General features: G+C 39.6%; 1 long non-coding RNA gene across 2 annotated transcripts; it reads right to left on the bottom strand.

The window, feature by feature from the left end:
* Positions 1-7,020: 7,020 nt before the first annotated feature.
* On the bottom strand, positions 7,021-22,952 carry LOC135301149 (uncharacterized). 2 transcript variants are annotated; one of them, XR_010362894.1, is made up of 4 exons: positions 22,890-22,952; positions 19,973-20,066; positions 14,358-14,544; positions 7,021-14,270 (listed from the first exon to the last, which is right to left on the bottom strand). It is a non-coding gene; the product is annotated as an uncharacterized LOC135301149 (long non-coding RNA). The 2 variants fall into 2 exon arrangements; XR_010362895.1 differs by having other exon boundaries at positions 14,358-14,481.
* Between the last annotated feature and the right edge of the window lie 427 nt (positions 22,953-23,379).

Genomic DNA, 23,379 nt, shown 5'->3' with positions numbered 1-23,379 from the left:
CAAAACCACAATACTTTTCTTAATCCTCACAGATCTTAGGAGGCTGAACTAATCCTTCACAGGGGCTTGACTCCCAAATGGCTGGAGAGTCAGATGAGTTTAGAGGCCAATGTCATAGATGCCTGTACTCTGGGAAGAGCTGTTTTCTGCCCTTGATGCCTTTTTTTCTTTTGTATTTGCTTTTAGGCAGGCAGGGAGAACTGTAATAGTTTGCATCCTATCTACTCAGGAACCTCTTTCTGCAGCTACAGCTATTGCTTAGATTTTGTAGGATCTGAAAGCATCTTTTTTCCTTATGCTTACCTTTTTAATCATTAGCAATCAGCCTCAGCAGGTCATTAGCAATCCAGCCAATATTAATTCCTGTTTTTTTGCAAATCTTTAGCTGCAATTAGATGACAGCTTCAGGAGTTTTCTATACACACTTTTTGTTCAGATGGTTTTGTCTAGTGCCTTATCCCAGCTCTTCAGTAGCACAGATACCCAGGAGGCTGCTCTGGTTAGTGTATTAAATGGATATTCATGGATCCTGCTCAAAAATTCTCAGGAGAATCATACAGCTGGCAGAAGGAGCTTGGATCTGATTAAAGCTCATGTGGGTGGTCAGTTTTCTAAAGAAAACCAACTCTCAGAACTGAGCAAGATCAGCCTCTAGGGGAATTCAGGTTTGTCCACTGCACAGTCTCCCAGAACCAGTCAGAAAAAGGTGCTGGGCTTTGCCTGACTTTTCATTTCACTCTAATGATTTTTCAGCATTTGAACAACCTATATAATTTTGAACAGAAGAAGCACAGGCAAAGAGCCCCTGCAAGTGTAGCTACAGAGACCTCCAGTGTAAAAGCTGGATTTGCAATCTCAAATAATGAGTTTTTCCTTGGTAAACAGCCTGGGGAAGGGATCAGACAGAGGCAAGCACGATATGCTCTCACTATTGGCAAGTTCACAGCACACCAAATGTTAAGTCAAAGGAAAACACAACAATGTTATCTAAAATACACAAAGGGCATGAACTGATATGGATAATGGCAAACAGACTATATAAATAATCTTAAGAAGATGTTATTAAAAGCCAACACTTCTGTGCAGCCAATGAAATGTGAGGTACAGTGTTGTTTGCCATTCCCTTTCAGTTGCACTATAATGGAAACTGCTCATTTCCCTGCTCAGCATCAGTGACAGAGGTTTCACCAGGGCAAAAAACCTTACAGCTGGTGCTGGTGGCCACAGTGTAGTGCTTGTGTTGTGGGACTTTCGTGGGCTAATAAGGGTTACCTGCCCCAAAACTCAACATAAATAGCACAAAAAAGGAGCAGAAACCTGCCCAGCTCTTGGGCTGCTGGAAGCAGCAGCAGTTCTCATTTTGTGATGAGGTTTTTTCTGGGTGCTCTACCTTCCCTAAATGCTTGGAAAAGGAGGATTGTGACACTAGCATCTTAATTTTTCCTCACTCTTGTCTTCTTGCCAATAGATGAAATCCTTAGCATGACCCCTCACTGTGTCTCTCAAGGGAGAAACATGTGCATTGTAGAAGCCAGGTAAAGTTTGAATCCCACTATATATTATAATGTCAAAAAACCAAACCCAGAGATAGAGGTAGAGACATTTTTGTTCCAGACCTAGCAGAAATTTAAAACATTTTCTCCAAGAGAAGAGCTCTGATTTTTTGCCACTGCTTCTGGAAAACAGAAATGAAGCAATACAAACTGTTCCCCAGTTTCCTGTCTTTTATGCCCTTTCTATGAAATTTGGCTCTCCAGGTTTCAGGTCACATTTGCATAAGAACCCCAGCATTAATTATCATTTTAAAAGCAGCTCTCAAAACCATTGACTATACAAAGATGGATGTACAAGTTCCAAGAGGAAAGAGAATGTTTCAAGGAATTAGAAACAATTCTTATTCAAAGTCTAATATAGAAACCTAGCTCTGTTCATTGTCATTCCTCCCCGGAGAAATATAATGAGCATTTCTCTCTTCTTGCAGTGACACAAACAAACATGAATGGACTGACACTAGAAGAGGTACTTCAGGTATAAGGCTCAAAACAAACCCAGTCTGCTCTCCAAGCATAATGAAGTTCTCCTTAGTTTTACCTAGGACACAAATAGACTACCAATTATCACGTGCAACATAATTTAAACAATGAATATTTTCAAAAACTCAGTTTTCTCTCTCATTTTATGACTGACAGCAACACTGAGGCAAATAGCAAGAGATTAATTTCCTCTCCTCTCACACAGAAGTCTATTGCTATAGGACAAAGAAGCACTACAACTAAGAGGGCCACACAGCGAAGAAAAAGTGTTGTTTATGAGGGTTTTCTTTTAAACAAGCTAAAAGAAAATGCAATTGCTGCTCTGTTCATAGATTTTTATTAATAAACTGTGGCTGATGCTGCTGGCACCTTGCTTCTGTTATTGAGATGAGTCCTTCCAGCTTCCAACTGTGCTGGTGTTTTCTCTTGGGAAGGGATATGGTCTGCAAGAGCTCCATTAGTCTAAAAGAGAAACATCTGCTTGGAGTGTGGAGCAATCTGTTGGCCCAGCTCAGCAGTAGGTTCACTGCAGCTGGTCAGCTCTGCCCTGTCTCGTGTGCGTCATGGAGAGCAAAATGAACCAGCACTTACTGGCTTTCAGTGCATTCCTAAAAGGAGATATGATTCAGATTAAAGAGATGATTATGTTGGCCATTTTCCTTTAATATAGCTTTGAGCTGCGAGGGTAGGTTTTCCAGAAAGACAATACTGTTGAACTAAGGAGAAGGAACAGGCGAGTTGTTATAGCCTTTTTTACTGGATGTGGAATTCCAAGTAACTGCATCCAAACCCAGGCTAGAAAATTACCAGGGTGGGACTACTTGAATGCTGTTTTGGCTTTAAAGTACACCAGTGGCCACTTGTTGTAACGCTGAAATGTAACTTTGCCAGTAAATCTAGAAAATTCTGTTCGTGTAATTGGAATTGCCTCCACATCATGAGGTGCTTAATAGGTTCTGTTCCCCATAAAAAACCCCTATGGCACAGCCTCTGCTTCCTATGAAACATTATTCAGACTGAAATGTGTTTTTTCAAGGAGATTCTTTCTAACTTAACAGTAGAGGTAACCCTTAAAGTATGAGCTACACTGAACTGCAATTCTTAATTCCATAATTCGTAATTCACAAATGTGTCATTCAATTTTATAACAGTGAAAATCACTAAAAACCAGCTCTGTTGAAAAAGGGCGCAATTCATTTCTCTATTGCACTGCTTTAACTGCTCCAGACATCCCTGAGTACAAACCAGACTGGTAAATCTGATGTTACCTCCTTAACTTAGGTTATTTTAACAAAATTAATTGGCAAACCTCAACAATTCTGGTTATGACTGTGGTACATTGATAGTGTAAGTTGTTTTAATAAGGATAAAAATGTCTGCGACAGGAAAACATTCTTGTGTCTGCAAGTCTGCTCTGCAGTGGTTATCTAGGTGGTTTATGCTGCATACAGAGGCAGATTTGTTTTGCTACAAATGTATGCTTTTATAAGGTGTTTTGGGATCCACTGGTATGGAAAAAAATATTACTTCCTGCATGGATTTTTCCCAAAACTTATAGGAGAAAGACATTTCTGGTGGAGAGCAAAGGTGAATTTCCACACTGCCATCAAAACCCTGGCTTTGCTTATGCAGAGCTCCAAAGATTTTCCTTCCTGTAGATGTAATAATAGCATGCACAACTCCCCCACCCAAACCAACCTTCCCTAATTCTCTGTCAAATCACACAAAGAATACAGTACTACAAACAAGTTCACTCTTCACCCTGTAAACATTACAGGCCCACTAGGAACTGCACAGGCATATAATAAACCAGGAATGCAAATTCACACACAGAATTTTACAGAAGGTTTTGTACACAGAAAATGCCATGAAAATAACCTGTTATAAAAAGACACGTTGTGAGTCAATCCAGTAGAGACAAGAGAAGCTCCCTGGTGGAAGGAAAGATCAGCACTTGTATTCATATTTTCCCTGTTACTGAGGGTGTCAGGAAGAAAAAGTACCACTTTAACATTGGTTTAAAGTTAGTATTAGTCTATTTAAATATTTTTTAGTATTACCTCTAGCAGATTGAAAGTTGCAACACCCTCACCATCTGCTGTAAATTCAGTACTTGGATGGCTTGATGCCAAACCCTCAAAGAGCCATCAGTTTGTGCATCAGTCTATAAGCTAAGCTTTATAGTTTTCCATTTCAGAACCTCGCTTAAAGCTGGTTTGGATTATTCTTCAGGTCCCAGTGACTTTGCTCAGGCTTGTCAGCATCGCATCAAATATGTGTCAGACCCAATCTTCCCATTTGATTCTATCTCTCCTTCAAACATTTTTTCCTTCTATTTTGCCATGGATACACATAGTTCCAATTAATAACTCCTTTAGTTTGCCTTGGTAAAGCCAGTACACTGCTGTTGAGGAGTTTTCCAAAAAAGCTCTCCTGTCACTGTGATATTGACTTGTCCATCCATCACCACTCTCAAAGCTTCAAACCATGCCACTGCTGTTTGTGATAACCACTCCTGCACTCCCCCTGGATTTGTGACACAAAGCACACTTCAGAAGCCAGGACACCACTCTTTTACATCCATCAGCAGACTAATATTAATTCTGTAAAGGATAACTTTAAGCAAAGAATGAAAAAAAAAAAAAAAAAACAAAAAACCAACCAACAGAACCCAAAAGAGCTCACAGTAGAACTAACATGTTTTATCAAAGAAAGATGGTTTTCCTAGCAATATCTGGGCAAAAGGAGACATTTTGTATATGCAGCTGGAACAAACAACTGCTATTCTTCCACATGGGTAACCCTGAAAATGCTTGAAAGCAAATTTCCATTGAGTAATGTGCTATTTAATTTTTGGGGTTTGTTTGCCTTTTTTTCTTGTCTTCTTGTACAACTCAATCCAACCCCTCCAATGCAGTGAATGGTCACAGAAGACATTCACAGATTACAGTAACAAATTATTTACCCCTCTAGGGACCCCTAATAGTTTTTGCTCAGCATGCACATAAGCAAAATCTGGCTGAAAATCCACTTATTGTCTGAGTAAAAAGTGAGTGAAGGATTCTGTCACATTCTGTTTGGCTTCATTCTTCTAACTTATTTTTTAAACGGTTGAGAATGATGAACTGGACATCAAAAGCTAATTTGTAAAAACCTCAAGGCTGCAAGATCTGGCTCAGCTAGAACAGTTTTCATCCCTATCATCAGACTTTCTGTTTCTACTTTCACCTCTGTTTTTTCTAGGCTGGATAAGACATTATCCCCATGTTACACAGAGGTGGAGTGCTGGGAGGAGATTTTCCCAAGCCCTCACAGAAAACCATCTTCAGGACAGAGAACACAGGTGGTAAAACTCAACTTTTCTCCAAAAAAACATTTCTCTGCTGTTAACAAACTTTTGACAATTGGCATCATTCACCAGTCTTGATTTAGTTTCCTGCTGGAAAAACACAGGCAAATCATGCTACTAGCAAAAGTTCTTGGAAAATTAATAAACTCATAAATTAAACAAATGCTTGAAAAACAAACTGATTAAAAAAAAACCAAACTAGGAATATTAAGGAAGCACAAATTTGCAGGAAGGAAAAATAAAAACTTTCTGAGAACAGCTGGTACTTTTTGGTTTTGTGGCAAATTGTTTACAACCAGAAGTGGATATCATCAAATATTATTACTGGATGCTGGGCTCACATTCACGGGATGGCAATCTTTGGCAGGCAGGTCCAGGCAGCTGCCAGAAGTGTCAGAGCAGTGGGGATGACAGAAAACGAGAGAGTGTGGGGTGGTTGCAGTGCTCCCAGAGCCACCTCCACTGGAGTCACACCATACCAGCACCCGGGCCTGAGCAGCCCTGGCAATGCTGCTTTTCCCTTTTCCCACTGCAAAGGGAAAAGGTGGGAGGGCCGTGGAAGCCTTGGAACAACCCAAGTTCCAAGGACAACCCCTTCTGCCCAGGAATCACTCCCTCAAAACTTACACTTCACTTAGGAAAACATTTGGAGAGTGGGTGGCAATGCCCAATGAATTTCTTCACAGCTGATGCTGCATTTAAGCTGTTTGTAACAGCATAATTAGGGAAAAAATATTTGGAATAGTTCTGGAGGTGGATGAGTACCTATATTGCTAGCATCAAAGAGGATCAACTTTTATTCCTGTAAGAGTGGCACCTAGAAATGCTACACACAAGTGGAAAAATTGGCTTGTCATATCTGAAGGTCTTTCTTGCCACGATTCTTAATCTTCATGAAAAAAAAAACAAACCCTATTTAAAAAATGCATTCATATACAAAAATTTAAATATTATCTCCTGTTTTTGAAGCTCAGGCTACTTACTTCAATATTACATTTGTAATTCTAGTGCCTTAAATGTTATACATTTTTGCTATCATCCAATTTCCTTCTTCAGTAAACTGCTGAAAATTTAAAAATATATAGATTTAATCTCCAACTAAACCTCACAAAATTGGTGCATAATCATTATAAGAATAGACACTGCAAATGCAAGCAAGCAGGATAATCACAAAGTAAAATTTTTACTTCTTGAACATAAAATAACACCAGAGTCAAGGAATAAATGTAAGACGTGGCCTATATATGGCAATGACAACATTCTCTGCCAATCCATCACTCTCATATTGATTACTATTTTGATCTCATGAGTAGTTTCATTAATAAAATTAATTTTAATTAATCGTGGGGCAAAATATATTCATGTGACTCACAGTGGCAGCATTTTGCCCCAAGGATGTGAAGCAAAACACACAGAAGTCCGTGGAAAGATCCCGGTTGACTTTAATGGGCTCTGGCCGGTGTCCATGGCCAAAGCTTATTCACCAAAACCAGCTCCAGTCAGCTTTGTAAAGACTCTTTGTCTCTGGAGGAGCTGCAGACTCAGCTCTAAATATTGCTTTTGATTAATAAAAAAGATGATCTTACTGAAACCTTGCCAAGAACACACAAAAAAAAAAAAAAAAAAACAACCCTTGAAGAGATTTGTCTTCATCTCCCTGGAGTGTGAGGAGCCCTGCCAGGTTCCCCAGTGATAACTGCAGCACAATAAACATAAATAATAATAAATAAATGTTTCACTCCAGCAGTGCCCTATGACGCACGAGCCTTCTCTTTTCACAGGTGTTCCCTGGAAGCCAAGGAGTCCTTTTGATGTTTATTGACAGCCAGTTCAGCTTCCAAATGAAAATATGGTTGTTAGGATTAATAAGTTTGCTCTGCCATAAATCTCCGGGTTATAGGTGAGAGAATGAAATGGCAAACAAATACTGAAAAGGTCAAAAGCCCAAACGGCTGAAACACATCTATCACCTCTGGATTCACACTGTCAACATCTCTGAGGGTCAGGAACTGTGGTACTGCTGTTAATATTTAGCACAGAAATGGTATTGCAGTTTTTCTGTGTTGTAGCAAGGGTTCTGGGAGAATTCACCTCCAGAAGTGGTGCTCCAGGCATTTTTGGATTCTTTAGTTCTGTTAACATTTTCCTTTTAAAAAACACAATTACTTTTTAGAAGCTTGATTATGTATTGCCCTGAGTCCAGGGATTGTTTTTTTCTGGGGAGCAGGAACACCTTCACAGTCCTTAATCAAACAACCCTTATGCTATCATATGGCAAACCACAGAAACACTGTGGGCTCTTAGTCAAGAAAATGTGCACAACAGATTTCCTTGAAAGGAAAGTGACATTAGGTCAGTCCTAGTTCAATTCAAGTCTTTGTAAGCAAGCAGCTAAAGGCTGCATCAGGTATATTAATGAGGAAAACCACATTTTATTATATCCCACTATGAATTCTGTTTGGGCAATTTCACATCCTGGAAAGGTACTCTTGACAGAATTCAGATTTCTTCCCATTTCCCTCTGCACAAAATTTTTCAGATCTCCATGTAACCACCCTGCTGTGTGAAGAAAAGCACTAGAGCAGAAAAGGGAAGCTTCTCTTTATCATTCCAGCATGGCTCTGTCACTGACAAATCTATATTTTACAGTCACATACTTCATAGTTAGCACCTACATCTTGTGACAACATAACAGGTCACAAAGCAATGCCAAAAAGCCTGAGCTGAAGGAAAGCAATTAGCAATTTGCAATTAGTAATTTGCCTAGTCCTGGCTGTCAGTTTTCTATCCAGGTACTTGGTGTGCCGTGTCTGAGCACCCCACTAAGATTAATATTGTCTTTCATCACTTCTGCTCAGGAGTGGGCTCATTTTCTAACTGCAGATGCAATCCAAGGAGAAGCAAATTGCAAATTTCTCTCAAACATATCACTTTCCTCATGTCAACAGGAAGGGTTCTGCAGCATACAGCTCTTCATCACATTTTCCCTGTTCCTGGGCTTTGCTAAGTTGAGAAATGTCACTATAACTATAAATACAACTGCAAGAAAATACACAAAATTTAGATAGCATTACTTAGCTTCCATTTGGGCAACTAATTCAAATGCTTGTATAAAGTATGAGTTTACAAATAAACTTGTGAAGGGAACAGTTTTATTGCTCCATCTCACCTGAAGCTCAAAGCCTGACACCGTATGGCAGCAAGATGAATACAAAAATTTTGAAGACTTTTTAAGAAATAGAAGAATGGAATGGGCCTGACAGTGTCTCCCTTTCCCTCTCTGCAATTAGAGGCAAACATACATGTGATCTCTTTCACAAACAGAAGCTCCTGAATCCCTTAGTAACTAAATAAGAATCTGCCCTATCAGATGAGTATTTTTGCTATTTCAATTGGAAATCTGTTCCATTACATTTGTCTTCCCATTGCTACACAATTGTCTTTTAATTTCCAGTTAAATTCTAATTACAGGCCATGTGCACTAATTTGTTTTTGTTATCACATTTTCTGGATTAACTTTTCCTGGATGGACATCCCCAGTTCCAGGCCCACCAAATTCTGCCTTGGACTTAAAATATCTGTCTTGTTGAAAGTTTTATTGAAACTGGAGTAATATTTCAGAAAAAGAAAAAAAGTTGTGGTTCTGATGAAGTGCCACTTTCCAACACACACATAAACCATTTCAACAAATAATTCCTGACCACATTTATTACATAACTGAATATTTAAGGGTACCTCAGAGATTAAGTTAAATAGAGTCCAGTTATGTCTTCTGAGAAATCTCCCAGCTTCCTGATTTTCCTGTGGTTATATTCCTAAGTAGTATGCACCATTATATGGGCATGGTTTGCTGAGCAACTGAAAGCATTTTTGATTTCACTGGGTGTTTGAGCCAATCCATATGAGAAAGTTCAAACATTGCTGCCATTTTTTGACTGAAGTAGACTCAGTTCCCTAGGGATGGGAAACATTGGGACCATAACTGAGAAATACATGCATGAGGAAAATGGAGGCTAGGTAGTAAAAGATTACATCATTTTTCTTTGTTTTTAAAAAAATAAGAGGAAGAAGATGATGAAGACCCTATTAACTTTACACCCAAACTTTAACCAAAGACTGGGTTGGCTCTAGTGCTGAATTTTGCTCACGACACTTTCATTCTCCAAATGAAAAACTGAATATCATGGCAATAGTCCTGCCTGGAAGGCTGGATTTGCTACCTGGGGAGAAAAGAACTGCCCCTTTCCCAGATCTGCTCACAGCTCCTTCTCCCAAGCCCAAGAGTGGCACGTGAGGAACTGTGACCCCGCGGGGTGAGGACCAGTTCTCAAAAGCACAGTCAGCCCTGAAAGCCTGGCGAGTTACCAGAGAAGTGATGATGAATTTCTACACAAGTTCCTATGTTTCCAGGGACTGATTGTTTCCTCTTTGCTAAAAGTCAGCTTTTTTCACAAGCTGTTTGCACTGAGCTGCATTTAATACTGTCAGCAAGTGCAGCTCAAGTGCACCACAAGAGCAAACAGAAGTACACGCTCAGTGCGAACAATTCACTGAGACAACAAGAAACCTTCAACCAAACATTTTAAAATGTTCCTATCCAGTAATTGCCCTTTAAAAAGATTGCACTGAGATCAGGGAATGCCTAACTGGGGAGGAAGTTTGTTTTTACAAGCTGTTGAATGTGATAGGGTGTTTTTCTTTAAATCATAAATCTGCTGACTTTTGTGGAAGCTTTTGAAAACTATGAAACATGCAATTGTTTCAGTGAGGGGTTTGCTGAAAAATGTCTGATGGTTATCTTTAAATTATTAGTTTAACTCAACAGGAGAAGTTGAATAGCTATAGATGGATAGATATTTTTCAGGGAAATACCTGGTTGTATCTACATCATTCATCTACAGTTCTCAGCTCTCCTCAAAGCCAACCATAAAAGCTGCTCTGGGCATCACTGGTTAACAAGAGAGGATTTAAATGAATTTAAAAAGCCATCCTATGAGGAATCTCTGCAAGCACAGAGTTAACATAAGCTCCTTGCCTGGTCCAAAACCCATGCAGTGAATGCTAGCTTTGGCTTATCATTAGACAAGCAATTTAGTGCTTCTCCCTGACTCCCAACATCCCTTAAATGGTGACTGCAAGACCACAACTGCCTTGAGCTTTTCATTGTTTAATGGCAGTCTTATGCAAAGGAAAAGTGGATTCAGAATTGAGGAGAAAGGGACAGAGGATCTAAAGGGCATACAAGGCTCTTTTTTTTCCTCTGTGTATCACAGAGCTTTTCTTCAGTGTTACTGCTGGAATCAATTTTTTTCTCCTGAGGGATAAAATTCACCTCATCAGAAAGAGTCAGTAGATAAAAACAATACAGCCTCTCAAATCTACCTAAGCCCAAAGGGTTAAATGTTATCTTCACTTTCAATTATTCCTATTATCAATTAAGCCAAAGAAATAACAATCACTAAGCTACCCTTATCTGACATTAGCATGTACCCAGCTCAATGGGCTTTAGAAGCATGAGCTTTGGCTCCCAGCTGCTGTGGAACAGGCAAGGCTGCATTGATGCTCCTTTTACTGACACAGGAGCTGGAGCAAAAAAGGAAATTGTGCACCTGCTGATAATCCCCCCAAAACTCCGAAGACACATTATCAGAGATCTCAGAAGGCAAGAACAGCTGGAAAGGGAAAGGAGAGTAGAGGTAAAACCGTGGGGATTAATACACCTCCCTGAAAGCCTGTGAAGGACTCTGAGATAAGAGACAAAGATATGTCAGAAAGTTAGTTGTTTCCTTGGTGAGTTTTTTTTGTTGTTGTGTGTTCGTTTTGGTTTTTTATTTTCAGTCAGGTTGGGAAACCTCACTTTCTTTTTTCCAGGAAAAAAAAAAAAGTCACGCTCAGCTCCGATTCAAAAAAATTAGTATGAACTTGAATTTCGTTTCAGAGCTGCCCCTTTTCCATGCAGATGAACACAATGCTTACCCATACTGTAAATTCATGCCAACAGATGAGAAAATTCATCAGGCTGAGCGTGCCAAGGGTAGCTCCTGCAGGGGCCTCATAACTAAAATCATGTCTGATCAATTGGAAGCCTCCAGCCCAAGCACAGCAGGGTCATGTGAGGAGGCTGACAGCACCAACCCACACAGGAACTGAATGGTGCCATGGGCTCTGCAGTGACAGGCTTTTGCCTGGTTGGTTGTCACACCTATAATATTCACTTTCAGCTAAACACTCAGAAAAGACCCTTCTCAAGACAATCTGTTTCTCAGACAACCCTTACTGCCAGTCATACACTGAAATAAATATTTCTTGTATTTAGCAATGTTATTCCCAAATGATGTTTTATGAAATTTGGTATAAAATCTATTATTTTCAATGTAGAGCAGCACTAAGTTCAAACTAAATGCATAATCATTCAAGAAATTTATGATGTGATCAAAACAATATATTGAATTTAGTCAAACTAGTGCCTGTGAAGTGACCTGAAACTCTGTCCAGGATTTATGATTTCTATAAATTAGCAGTGGTAGGAGTCAGCTAAAAAACATGAAACAATTGAATGCTTTTGTTAAAAACATTTAACACTATATTTCTCATTTCAATTAAACAATCATAGCTATAAATTTTCTGCAGGAGGCATTATTTCCCACACAGTCCAGAAATTACCTCTGGGACTCCATTTTCCTCCAGACAAAGCATGAATTCTTTTGCAGTGTATGTGAATATCTGTGTGAGAGTGCAGCTCATAATGCAATAGATTGTTTAGCCTCCTGCAGCTCACAAATAATAGAAGGAAATTCCTTTGTTCACTCCAATGGTATCTTTCTGTAGTAGAGAAATAAACCTATTTACAATCTGGAGTAGGGGCCAGCATTTCATTAACTACTTGTCTCAGACCAGGACCAGGAATATTTATGGGATTTAAGAAAGCTGTGTCATGTCATGTAAGTGACTTAATAATGAAAATAAATGTTTCTAAAGGGTTAAATAGACTGTTTCTGAGGCTTTATTCAATGTGGTGACTATCAGTTTATTTCAGTGCTGGTGCTACAGGTGAGGGATGTAAGCCACCAGAAGGAAATAAACAGAAAATTGCTCAGTTTTTACTGCCTCTCGCTTGCTGCCACCTATGGCAGAGCTCCTTAGCAAAAGAGGATTTCATTGTGCTGCACCAGGGCCTGGGTGACAGGGTTCAGCTCCTGGCTCTGTCCCAGGGTTAATCCCAGGTGACTTCTGTGTGTTTATCACAACTCCATTAGCAGAGTGGTGACATTAACATTTCCACCCTTTCTCTCTTTTGTTTAGATTGCCAGCTCTTCCCAGCAGAGTGCTCCAGAGAAAAGACCTCTGGAAGCACACCCAGAACTTCTTTTAAAAACTGAGAGAAGTGGGAAAGGACAGGCTACAGAGTCAGGATGAAATTTCTTGTAAATAAAGACAATTTTTCCTAAATTTTCTCTTTCACCTATCACAACACAGAAAAATAATGCAAAAACCACTGCAAAAGCTGATAGTAATACAATAATGACTATTTAAAATTGATCCGTTTCCCTGGGATAAATTACAAAATTAACATGTCAATTCTAATAAAATTCCAACAGAATAAAAATTTCAAGAATAAAAATTTCAAATTAAACCACTTTTTATGTCTTTGAATTCCTATTCAGCATTCCCAAAAAAACCCATAGTTTGAACTTTGGAATTTTGATCACTTTTAAAAAGAATATTATATTACATACAATACTACATTGAAAAAAAACAAATCACAACGGAATGTGAATGTATGCAGATTTTTGTCATGTGGGGAATTTCTACAATTTTACATTTCCCACCAGAAATTCACTCTACTGAGATTTTATCTCAACTTTTTGGTCCTGGGAACCAAACAACGGGAAACTCAAGAAAGTGATGATTTGTGGACTGAAAAATGAGAGAAGCTTAACGAAAAAAAACCCAGAAAGAAATCACAAAAGCTGCACTATTAATCTATTGAGACATATGAAAATTGCCACTAAGTCTCTGTTAAAGGCCTGGTGTGGAATAGTTAAAGAATATCCCTCAGTGTGAAGGTTCTTGGTAGAGAGAACAGAACGTGGAGGGAAGAGAAGAACTTTCAAGCCCTGCTAATGGTACAAGAACATCACCATTTTTTCACATGAGTGTGACCACTGTGTTATCACCTACCCACGTCAGATAAAAACTTTCCCAGGCCATTGCTGCAAGAAGGAATTACAGCAATGATGGAGGCAGGCAGGGAGCAGCACTCTGCTGCTCTCCTAGCAGCTGTCAGAACCGACTGCTGGAGCAGATGAAATGTAAACTGCAGCTCTGTCACACATACTTTTGAGATGTGATGTCCTGGCCAAAGGAGGACACGAGCTTGTTTATCTTTCAAGAGAGACAAGAACACTGACCTTGAAGATCAGATCAAGTATAAAGTGGCCTAAAACAACAAACAAAATGTATGTCATATCTCCAAGATTCATTCCTCAACTTTACACACAAAACACATAAGTGATTCTGGAGAGGCTGATCCTATGAAATGCTATTGGGAGCCCAGAGGCCAAGATACTGCCAGTGGAATTTTGGGTGCTCAGCACCTTCCAGGATCACTCTGATGGGAAAAAAAGAAAACTAAAACACCCCATTAGATTAAAATCCAAGAGCTTAATACTGATAGCAGCATGCTGCTCTAACTTGCTTTTAATGGAATTATTTTCAGAGCAAGGAAGACTTGCCCTCAGTTGAGGGGAGTGAAGTTAAGGAATACTTAAACACACTGGGCACACACAGGTCCTTGGGATCTGATGGATGCAGCCATGAGAGCTGAGGAAGCTGGCGATGGCCTTGCCTGATTATCTCTGAAAGGTCGTGGCAGCTGGAAAGGCTTCCTGAGGAATGGAAGAAATAAATGTCACCTCTGTCTTCTCAAAGAGAAAGAGGGCACATCTAAAGTACTGCAGATTTTTCAACCTCACCTGCATCCCTGCAAATCTGGTGAAGCAAATAATCCTGGGATCCTTTTTCAGACACATGAAGGAGATAAAGGAAATCAGGAGCAGTCAGAATGAATTCCCAAAGGGCACATAGTGCCTGACCAATCTTGGTGGAAGCCAGGAGAGCAGAGGACAGTGTTTATTTCACACTCTCTCACATAACATACCCCTGGATAAATAGTTTAAATACAGGTTAGGTACATAGCAGGGAGGGGGAGTGAAAATGGCTGAGCCCAGAAAAGTGTCATGAACCACAGAAAGTCCAGCTGCAAGCCAGTCACTAGTGATGGCTCTCAGGGGCTGATACCATGTCCTTATCTTTTAACCCCTTCCTTAATGTCCTGGGAAATGGAGCAGTGCAGGGAGTTTATAGATTATGTGAGAAATGGAGGAGTGGGTTGTGTACAAGGTGGTTGTATTGGTGTCCAGAGGGACTTGAGCAGATTTTGAAGATGTTGAAATCCTGCTTATATCAGCATCACGCTGGACAACCTGCTCTGGATAACCCTACTTGTTCTTTTCTAACTTTGCTTAGTCTGGGGCTCCATAACCTGAGATTAGTTTGAATGTATTGTCACAAACAAACAGCAATGAACCCCCAGATAATAGGTGAGAATAAGCAAAACCGCAACAATGCCATCATCTTCTAAATTGTCTGCAAGATCCAGGCAAGTAATGACTACTTTTTGAAATATTTGCCTGTTGGTTATTCAATTTATTTATTTAATTTTAAATTTATTTATTCCAGCCAACTTGATCCTGCCATATCCTGTTCCTAAGCAAAAGTGTGCATCTGCAATTCATAAGTGCAAATTTTAATCTCAAGCTTAAATACTAATGCAAAACAAATTTAAAATCTTGCTTCCAACAAGCAGTTCCTCTAGAAATGTAGGACCAAAATTAAGTTTGCATAGTAAAGGATATAAAATCTTAGAGATTGTGATCAGTTGTAAACCATAAACACAGTTTGAACTCCAGAGCTTTAAGATTAAAACAGCTGACATGGAAAAAACAGAATTCATCCCAAGCAGAGGTGGCTTTTTATGACTTCAGGAAAAAACTTCACAGGAATTGGTTTTGCTTATTACTTACACTTAATAAAGCTGAAGATGGATTAATAATAATTGATTACTAATATTATTCTATCTGCAGCCATACTAGGCACATTTTTATGCATGTTATTGGACATTTTCATACCTACAGAAATTGTGACTCGCCTCAGCCTCACACAAACAATGGCAAATCTGCACTAGCAACATCTCATACCTACCAACAATTAGTGTTATGATCACTGGATAACAGACTGGATTGCAATATCTGTACCTGCCTGTTCTCAACTTACCTGCAATTAGAGTTCAAAGATCCTTCCACAGACCACACCTACACTGAACACAAGGTGTACCTTGAGCTAGGTAAAATTTATCCCCATAAAAAGAAAATCCATCTTTTCAGGATTTATGAGGCATTTACATCAAGGTTTGTGCTGAGCCACTGTACAGGGATGTGTTTGACCCTTGGTCTGCCCAAGGGCATGTGGTACAAATCAGAAGTCTCAGGTCAGGGGTGGATTTAGTTTAAGGCCTTGAAATCAATGGCAAAATAAAAAGAGATATCCATATTTTTTCTAATTGAAAATCAAATTTTGTCTCACTGCAGAAAAAAAATTGAAGACAAGATAAATTATGCGATTTTTTTTTCCACTGAAGGTTCCTTGGTATGAAGGAAGAGAGAAAAGAAACAGTGCATGGCAAGATTGAGATTTTCAGATCAAGGACTGCAAGCTCTGTATCAGTCAGTCATTCTATAGCCTCTATTTTGAGGGATGCCAAGACTTGCTTATATATGCTTCATGTTTCCCATCCTATTAGTCTACACTACAAAAATTCAGCACACAGAAGAGTGAAGAGAGAAGGGAACAGTGCTCAAGGATTTCATTAGTGTTGAGTTGATTTGATTTACACAGGACAACACAAAACCACATGTATTTCTCATCAGTTCACAAAGGAAATAAGCACTAAACCCAAAGCACTACTGCGTCAAAAAGAAAAATCAAATGGCAGTGAGGCAGAAGAGTTTTTCAGCATAAAATGTTTGTAATGGAACTTAAAATCATTTTCCAAAGATTTTAGTTGTTTGCACATATTCCAGATAGAGACTCTGCAGGAAGATCTACAGCTTCCATCTTCATGGATTTTCTCTGATAAAACAAAACCAATAAACTGTGGGGATCTATACCCTTCTGGGTAGAAAATGTGCACTTGCAGCATTGAGTGAGCATAATTAGCACAGAAATTCTTACTAAGACCAGTCTGACAAGCTGGGTTGTTGCCAATACCTTTGTCCATTTTTTTCCCTAATAGCACAGAATCTGTCTAGTGAAAGAATACCCTGAAAAGATCAAGTTTGAAAAAGTAAACTCTAATTTACTTACCATATTTTTCATTAAAAAAAAAAAAGGAGGAAAGCAGAAAAATGGACATGATTGCTTGCTCTACTTTCTCATTCAGGCCGATGTATTGCTCAGCACAAAGAACCAGGAATTGCTTACAGGGATTTATCTTTACACAGAAATAAATAGTTAACCAGTATTGTTTATTTTGTTGGAGAGAACAATTAATTGTACACTTCACTGTAAACCAGCCAGACTTCTATTGTGTTCAGCTATAACAAAGTGCATAAAAAACACACCACAAAGTTCAGGCAAAGACGTCAGCAGAACCTCTGAGGTGTTATGGGCAATAGATCTGAAAATCCATAAAGCTGGGAGCAAATTAAGCTTCCACTGAAGGCATGAACTTCCCTCAGACCTTACAGCCCAACTTTTAGTTGGGTTAATAGCACAGCTGGCCAGAGCTGATATAAAGTCCAAGGAAAATTGAAATATATTATAGAAAAGTTGTTTGTTGCTTCCAAAAGGAAACAAATGATAGGTCAGGAACCAGCCTACAAAATTTTGCTGAAAAGAATCTAAAGACATGCTAAAAAAAAATCCTTACAGCATCATGAAGGATTGCAAATGTTAGAACTACATGGTTCAGGTACAGTTGGTCCTCCCACTAATTTTTATTCAAACATTAAGTTTTACTTGCTTTATTAATTAAATCTTGTTGGCTTAATTTTTAATATACTTAACCTTATACTCTAAAAAATTCTAGTGTTTCTCTAATAATGACATTAACCTCTCCTAGAAGGGAGTTTTACATGTGTGTAGGCTTTAATGAAGTAAAGATGGTTCCCTATAGCAACAAAAAGCAGGGGCTGATTGCTGCAGAAATAAAAATTACCCCAAAAACAAGACTTTTCAGTTCTAACACGTTTATATTCAATGCTGGCAATCTACAGAATATTCCTAAGGCATACAAAACAACCACAAATAATTGGTCTAAATCCTACAGGTTTCTGCCTCCACCAATCTAAATTTTAAAAGCTGACAATTCAAAAAGAATGAAAAATAGTTAGTTCTTTTTAACCTTGAAACTTACTGTGTTTTTTTTAATTATTAATATTCAACATCACAGAAAAGCTGAAGTCTCTCTGTTAAATTGTTAGTTTATCTCCCAAACTTTGCAAAGAAAAAAGTTTTATTTTCAGGAGTAGATGCGAAGTCACACATGAAGCTGAGACCTTAGAAGCACGTAAAGGTAAATCTTATAGAATTATTAAGTTTGTTGACCAGGAGAGAGAGACTTTCAGAATGAACCTTGGCCAGCTGACAAAAAATACATATTTATTATTCTTGCGATTGGAGGGATCTGTATGGAAAGGTATCTTTTACTACATCACCAAAAAAAAAAAAAAAAAAAAAAGGCAGCTTAAAATTTGATCATTTAGTCCTGCTTTAATATTATCACAGTTCATGCAAACACAACAAGCTTCCTATTTAGGATCCCTTTGAGCTGCAGGACAGAACTGGGAGAACTAAAGAACCAAGTTCCAAAGGTTAGCCTGCATTCCAGGGAAAGTTTGGCTGGTTAAGAGCACATCACCCTGCAATGAAGGGTGTGAATAATTTACATTCCCAAACTGGGTAGAGACCAGGCACTTCCAGTGTGGATAACAATGTGCTGGGGGAGAACAGAGCAGAGTTTCCCCAGCATGTGATGCAGAGGCTGGATAACAGTGCCAAGGAATTTGGTTTAAAGCCAGGTAAGCCTAAATGAGGCACCTTTACATCTGACTACAGCAGACACGAGGGTGTAGAGGAGAAGCAAAGCCTGTACAATTCAGTATGTTCAAAAAAAAACCCCAGAGTCTCATGGAAACGCACAGTGCTGCCTTTCAAGGCAGAAGTGTCACTGCTCTACCAGTGCAGAAGCTTGTAAAAGAAAGCTTAGGTGTCAAAGATCAGAAAAAAGCTCTAACACGTCAGTCTCAATCATAAATCCTCTAGCTCAAAGCCCCACTGAAATCACAGACAAAGTGTATTGTTAAATTGCAATTACTATCTGATGTGGTGGTTAATTATTCCCAGTATTCACAGCAGATAGAAGTTTTCCATTGAAAAGGCTCTTTCTACAAAAGAGATGCTAGAAAGGTGCATTGTGCTGTTTAAAAGCTGTTGCAATTGATGCCAAGAAAAACACTTGTGCCTGGCTGACACTCGAGGTAATTTGGCAAGTTGCCGAAAAGTTTTACCGTACACCCCAATTTATTGCCGTGCATACAAAGCCACCCCGTAAGCCAAAAGCTATGCTGAACTATAACAACCTTGTATTTTCTGCAGAAGAATAGGAGGTGACAAGGAACCAGTGCATTTTTCAGTGTTAAAGCATATGACGAGAAACTATTTTCTACCAAAGCACAGCCATCGGAATGCTTTTGTGGCAGAGAACTTTTTTGTTTTGGTAAGTTTTAAAGCTTGTAGGTCATCTGGAGACTGTTTCCAGCTCAGGAAGTTTTTGAGCATGTGGTTAGACCACAAAGTGATCTAAAACACTTTAAGAAAATGTGGTTTCTTTTTCCTCCTAAATTTCTTTATGTCACATTTGTCAACAAACACATCACAGCACAAAAGGCTTGTGATCCCACAGCAAGCTGCCTTTAGGAGCTGGCATTTGCAGCCAAGACTCCCCTAAACCCCATCATCTTGATGGCCATCCCTTACCATGAACCTACACCAGCTTCATTACCACACTGCTCTGAAACAGGACAATTAACCCCAGGGTTAATGAGGCAAAGGCAGTGGGGCATTGTTTCATGCAGCTCAAAATCAGTGAAAGCCTCCTGAACTCACCCACCAGCAGAGGTGCACCAGAACTGTTTCGTGAACTCAAGGACAAGTAGAATACTTAGTACTGCAGGCAGAGTGAGGCGATTTTTCATTTATCCCTCAACCAGAACACCTGAATTGCTCTAGGAAAGACTGGCAGTGTTGTAAGCATCATAAGAAGCAGAAAGCAAGGAAACCTTTCCTCCGTTGTCAAAACAATTTGGACCTCAGAATTATTCTGTAATCACTACCCCTGGTGAAAATCCATTTTGCTAAACTCAGCTACTCCAAAATTACGATCAGGGCTTCTAAAAATTATGGGATTGAAAAATGGAAAGACTGTAAGAAAAACATGACTGAATACTGAGGTCATGGAAGTTGGCATTACCAGTGTTGAAGTACTGCTTTCAAGTCTTCAGGAGGGAGGCCAGGCTGGTTGGAGCAGTACAAGTCCCTGCTGTCCTGATCACCATCTGGATCACCTTCGGAGATCAAATTTTTTCTGCAATTAACTCCTCTACTTTGAAAAAAATATTCAAAATAACTTGTAATGTAACTGTAACATTGAAACTAGTGATGTTGTAGTTTGAAGGATAAATATGATTTCTTTCCAATAACAGATAATAATGTTAATTTGTCTTTGCATATCTATTTACACCTATAAGGAGTTCCACTATCTGTTGTTCCTCATAATTACTTGAGTTATTTCTCTTAATGACTCAAATGAATGATAGATTCACTTTACAAAATGCAACTTAATTCTCTCCATAATAGCAATTTGGTTAGGGTGATGGAATTTGCCAAACTCAGCTGTCCACACAATCCAAATATAGAATATTAAAATTTTGCTTATTTCAAACAAAGAGAAAATAAAACACTAATAGCTCACAGAAACAGAAAACACAGACACTGAGTCCACAAATGTATTTTACATCTAACCAGCTGTATAATAATTTGATGAATCCCAGATGCTGCAGTAAAGCAAGGCAAGAGCTTAACTATGCAACCTATTTGACACAGATATGTATTATTGAAATTTATTCCTGCAATAACAGTGAGAAGGACAGGTTATGAGCTTCAGCCTGAATTTCCTACATACACCAGAAACCACAGTCCTGTCAGTAAGCCACCTCAGTGGTCAGAAATGAAAGGTGCTCTGGTATTTACTGTGAGAAAGTAAGACTTTCCCAGACAGCCTACAAGAGAAGAAATCCCGCCTCCTTTCTTCCAAAGTACATCGATTAGGAAGGGCCCTGAAGGAGGAGCTGAACTCCTGTTTTTGCTCAGGATGCTCTGAGAACTTTCACAGAGCAATCTGCACATTGGAGTTATGCAAAAAAATCAAACCCATAAACCACTCCAGGCCTGCCAGGGCTACAGGACAGCAAAGGTTTGAGGAAGGATGGTCAAAGATTCACTCCCACTAAAAGCCTGGTCTAGCAGCAATAAGGCAGAGGAATAGAAAATCGGAGAACATGGAGAGTGGGAATGGGGAAGGAAGAACATCACACTTCTGAGAAGGCAAAGGCTCCACAATTTCTCCAGATGACAAAAATTAGAGACACCTGGTATGTTCTCTGAACATGGCACGAGATGGATTTACAGAAGGACTCTTATCTAACATTTTGTATGGCCATGAAGTCCTCCAGACTGCAATCTGTTTGCTGCAGAATGCCCAGCTGTATGTAGGGTTCAGCAGCTGCATCAGAAAGGGGGAGAGGCAGAGAAAAAAAGTTCTCTTTCTGCTACATCTCTGCACAGATTCCATTGGGCTTTTTTCCAAAGTAATCTAGGGGGGGAAAGCACACAGCTAAGATAAGTATTAAGTTTTACCTGTAGGCTCATGTAGCTACAAAATTAAGGGGTCTTGTTTAAGCTGCTTGCCCTCATGCTGGAAGCAGTGTTGGTAACACAGGGATGGGATGTTTCTCACACAGAGCCAAGGCCTTTTCTGCCCCTCATCCAGCAGTGGGGGCACAGGGAGCTGGGAGGGGACACAGCCAGGACAGCCGACCCCAATTAACCAGTTGTCCCAGAACATATGGATCATGATCAGCACATAAAGCTGAGGATGCTCATAGAGATGGCTTTTGTCTCTCAAAGTAACTATTACACATGAGAGAGCCCTGCTCTCCTGGAGATTGCTGAACACCTGCCTGCCCTTGGGATGTGAGGAAAGAATTCCTTTTTTGCTTTGCTTCTGCATGTAGAATTAGCTCTAACTCTTAAATCCATGAGTTTTCTCACTTTTACCCTTCCAGTTCTCTCCCCTACCCCGCTGGGAACAAGTGAGCAAGCAGCTGTGTGGTGCTTAGTTGCTGTCTGAGGCTAAACCATGACAGGGTCTTTTCTCCTTTAGCCTATTTAATTAAATTAAATAATATCACATGACAAAAAAAATCTAATACCACATCTCCTTTAGGACTCCCTAGGGGAGCAATCTGCTTTTAGTTGTGCTTCTCAGCAGATACCTGCAGAGTTGTCATTTCCTCAAGTGCAGCTCACAGATGTTCTCAAACTTCAACCCCTTGCATCACATTTGGCACTGGGACAACTCCAGAAGTCATCACTCCCTGCCCCCCACTTTCTCCTCTGCCAGAGGTTACCATAATCCCAGCAAGGATGAGGCTGGATGGGACACGTGTTGTACTACCAGAGTCCAGGAATTATTAGCTGAAACAATGTGATAAATCAAAAAGCAAATTGCAGATGCACAGGTGTTACTCTGTGTGCCCAAAATGCTGGGTAAGAACACATCAGCTGGCACACACCAAGCTCTGCACCATCACCACCACTACTTCCACTGCTCCAGAGTTTAAAACAGCAATACCTCTGCATACCTCCCTAGGGCTGCTCAAACTATGGATTACCAGTTCCAAAAGAAAAAAAAGAAAATAGGAAGTTTAGGAGTAAAAATGTAGGAAACAATAAAACAATCTTCAACTGAAATATCAACATTAAAAACACATGGAAATACCAGTGATTACTCATCATTGCTATGTTGCCTAGTTTACAAAGTTTGCTAAAAAGTGGTTGAAGAATTCATCCTCATAAGATATAAACCAAAATCTTGCATATACGTTAATAAGGTAAATTTACTTGACAATTTAAATCAAACTTGATGGAAAAATCTAGAAATTCTTCTACAACCCAGGAATCAAGGCTCTTCTATTTTTTAGGTTTGTCATTTTTTGATAAAAAACTGCCAGAGCACACATCACAGCTGAGATGACCACAACACACAGTGTGTCCCCACGCCCCACGCAATTTCAGAAAGCTTCACCCCAAACACAGCAACACCAAACCTCTTCAGAAGGCTTCAGGCAGCTGCCCACACACAGGAACACCATTGAACTCCAGAGGACTGCAGCATCTGCCCTCCTTGTCCTCCAGCCCAGCCTTTTATACCCCCAAGTCAATGCCCTGCACCTGTGAGCCCTGTGTGCCCTCTGTGGTTGGTCAGTGCCCCTGGGCACTCCATGGCTCGTTCCCTGCAATGCTGCTCACCTGTGCTGCACAGCTGCAGCCACTCAGGGGTGAGCCACAGCCCCACCCCAAGCACCACTAACCCTACAGGATACTCATACCATCTATTCTTGTCCTAATTAATTAGACATGTTCATTAAATACTTTTCTTTGTTTCACTAAGCAGTCTATACATCATTTCTAAATCCAAATAATTTTAAATTCTAAGTCTTTCTATACCAAAACCTGTCTACAGACTCACTCTGAGGCTCTCACAGGAGAGCCTCTGCCACAAGGTCCAAAATCTCATTCCCTGTAGTTATTCCATCA

Source organism: Passer domesticus, chromosome 5 (assembly GCF_036417665.1).
Source record: "Passer domesticus isolate bPasDom1 chromosome 5, bPasDom1.hap1, whole genome shotgun sequence".
Taxonomy (NCBI): Eukaryota; Metazoa; Chordata; class Aves; order Passeriformes; family Passeridae; genus Passer; species Passer domesticus.
The sequence above is the reverse complement of the archived record's forward strand: the minus strand, read 5'-3'. Positions and strand labels throughout refer to the sequence as shown.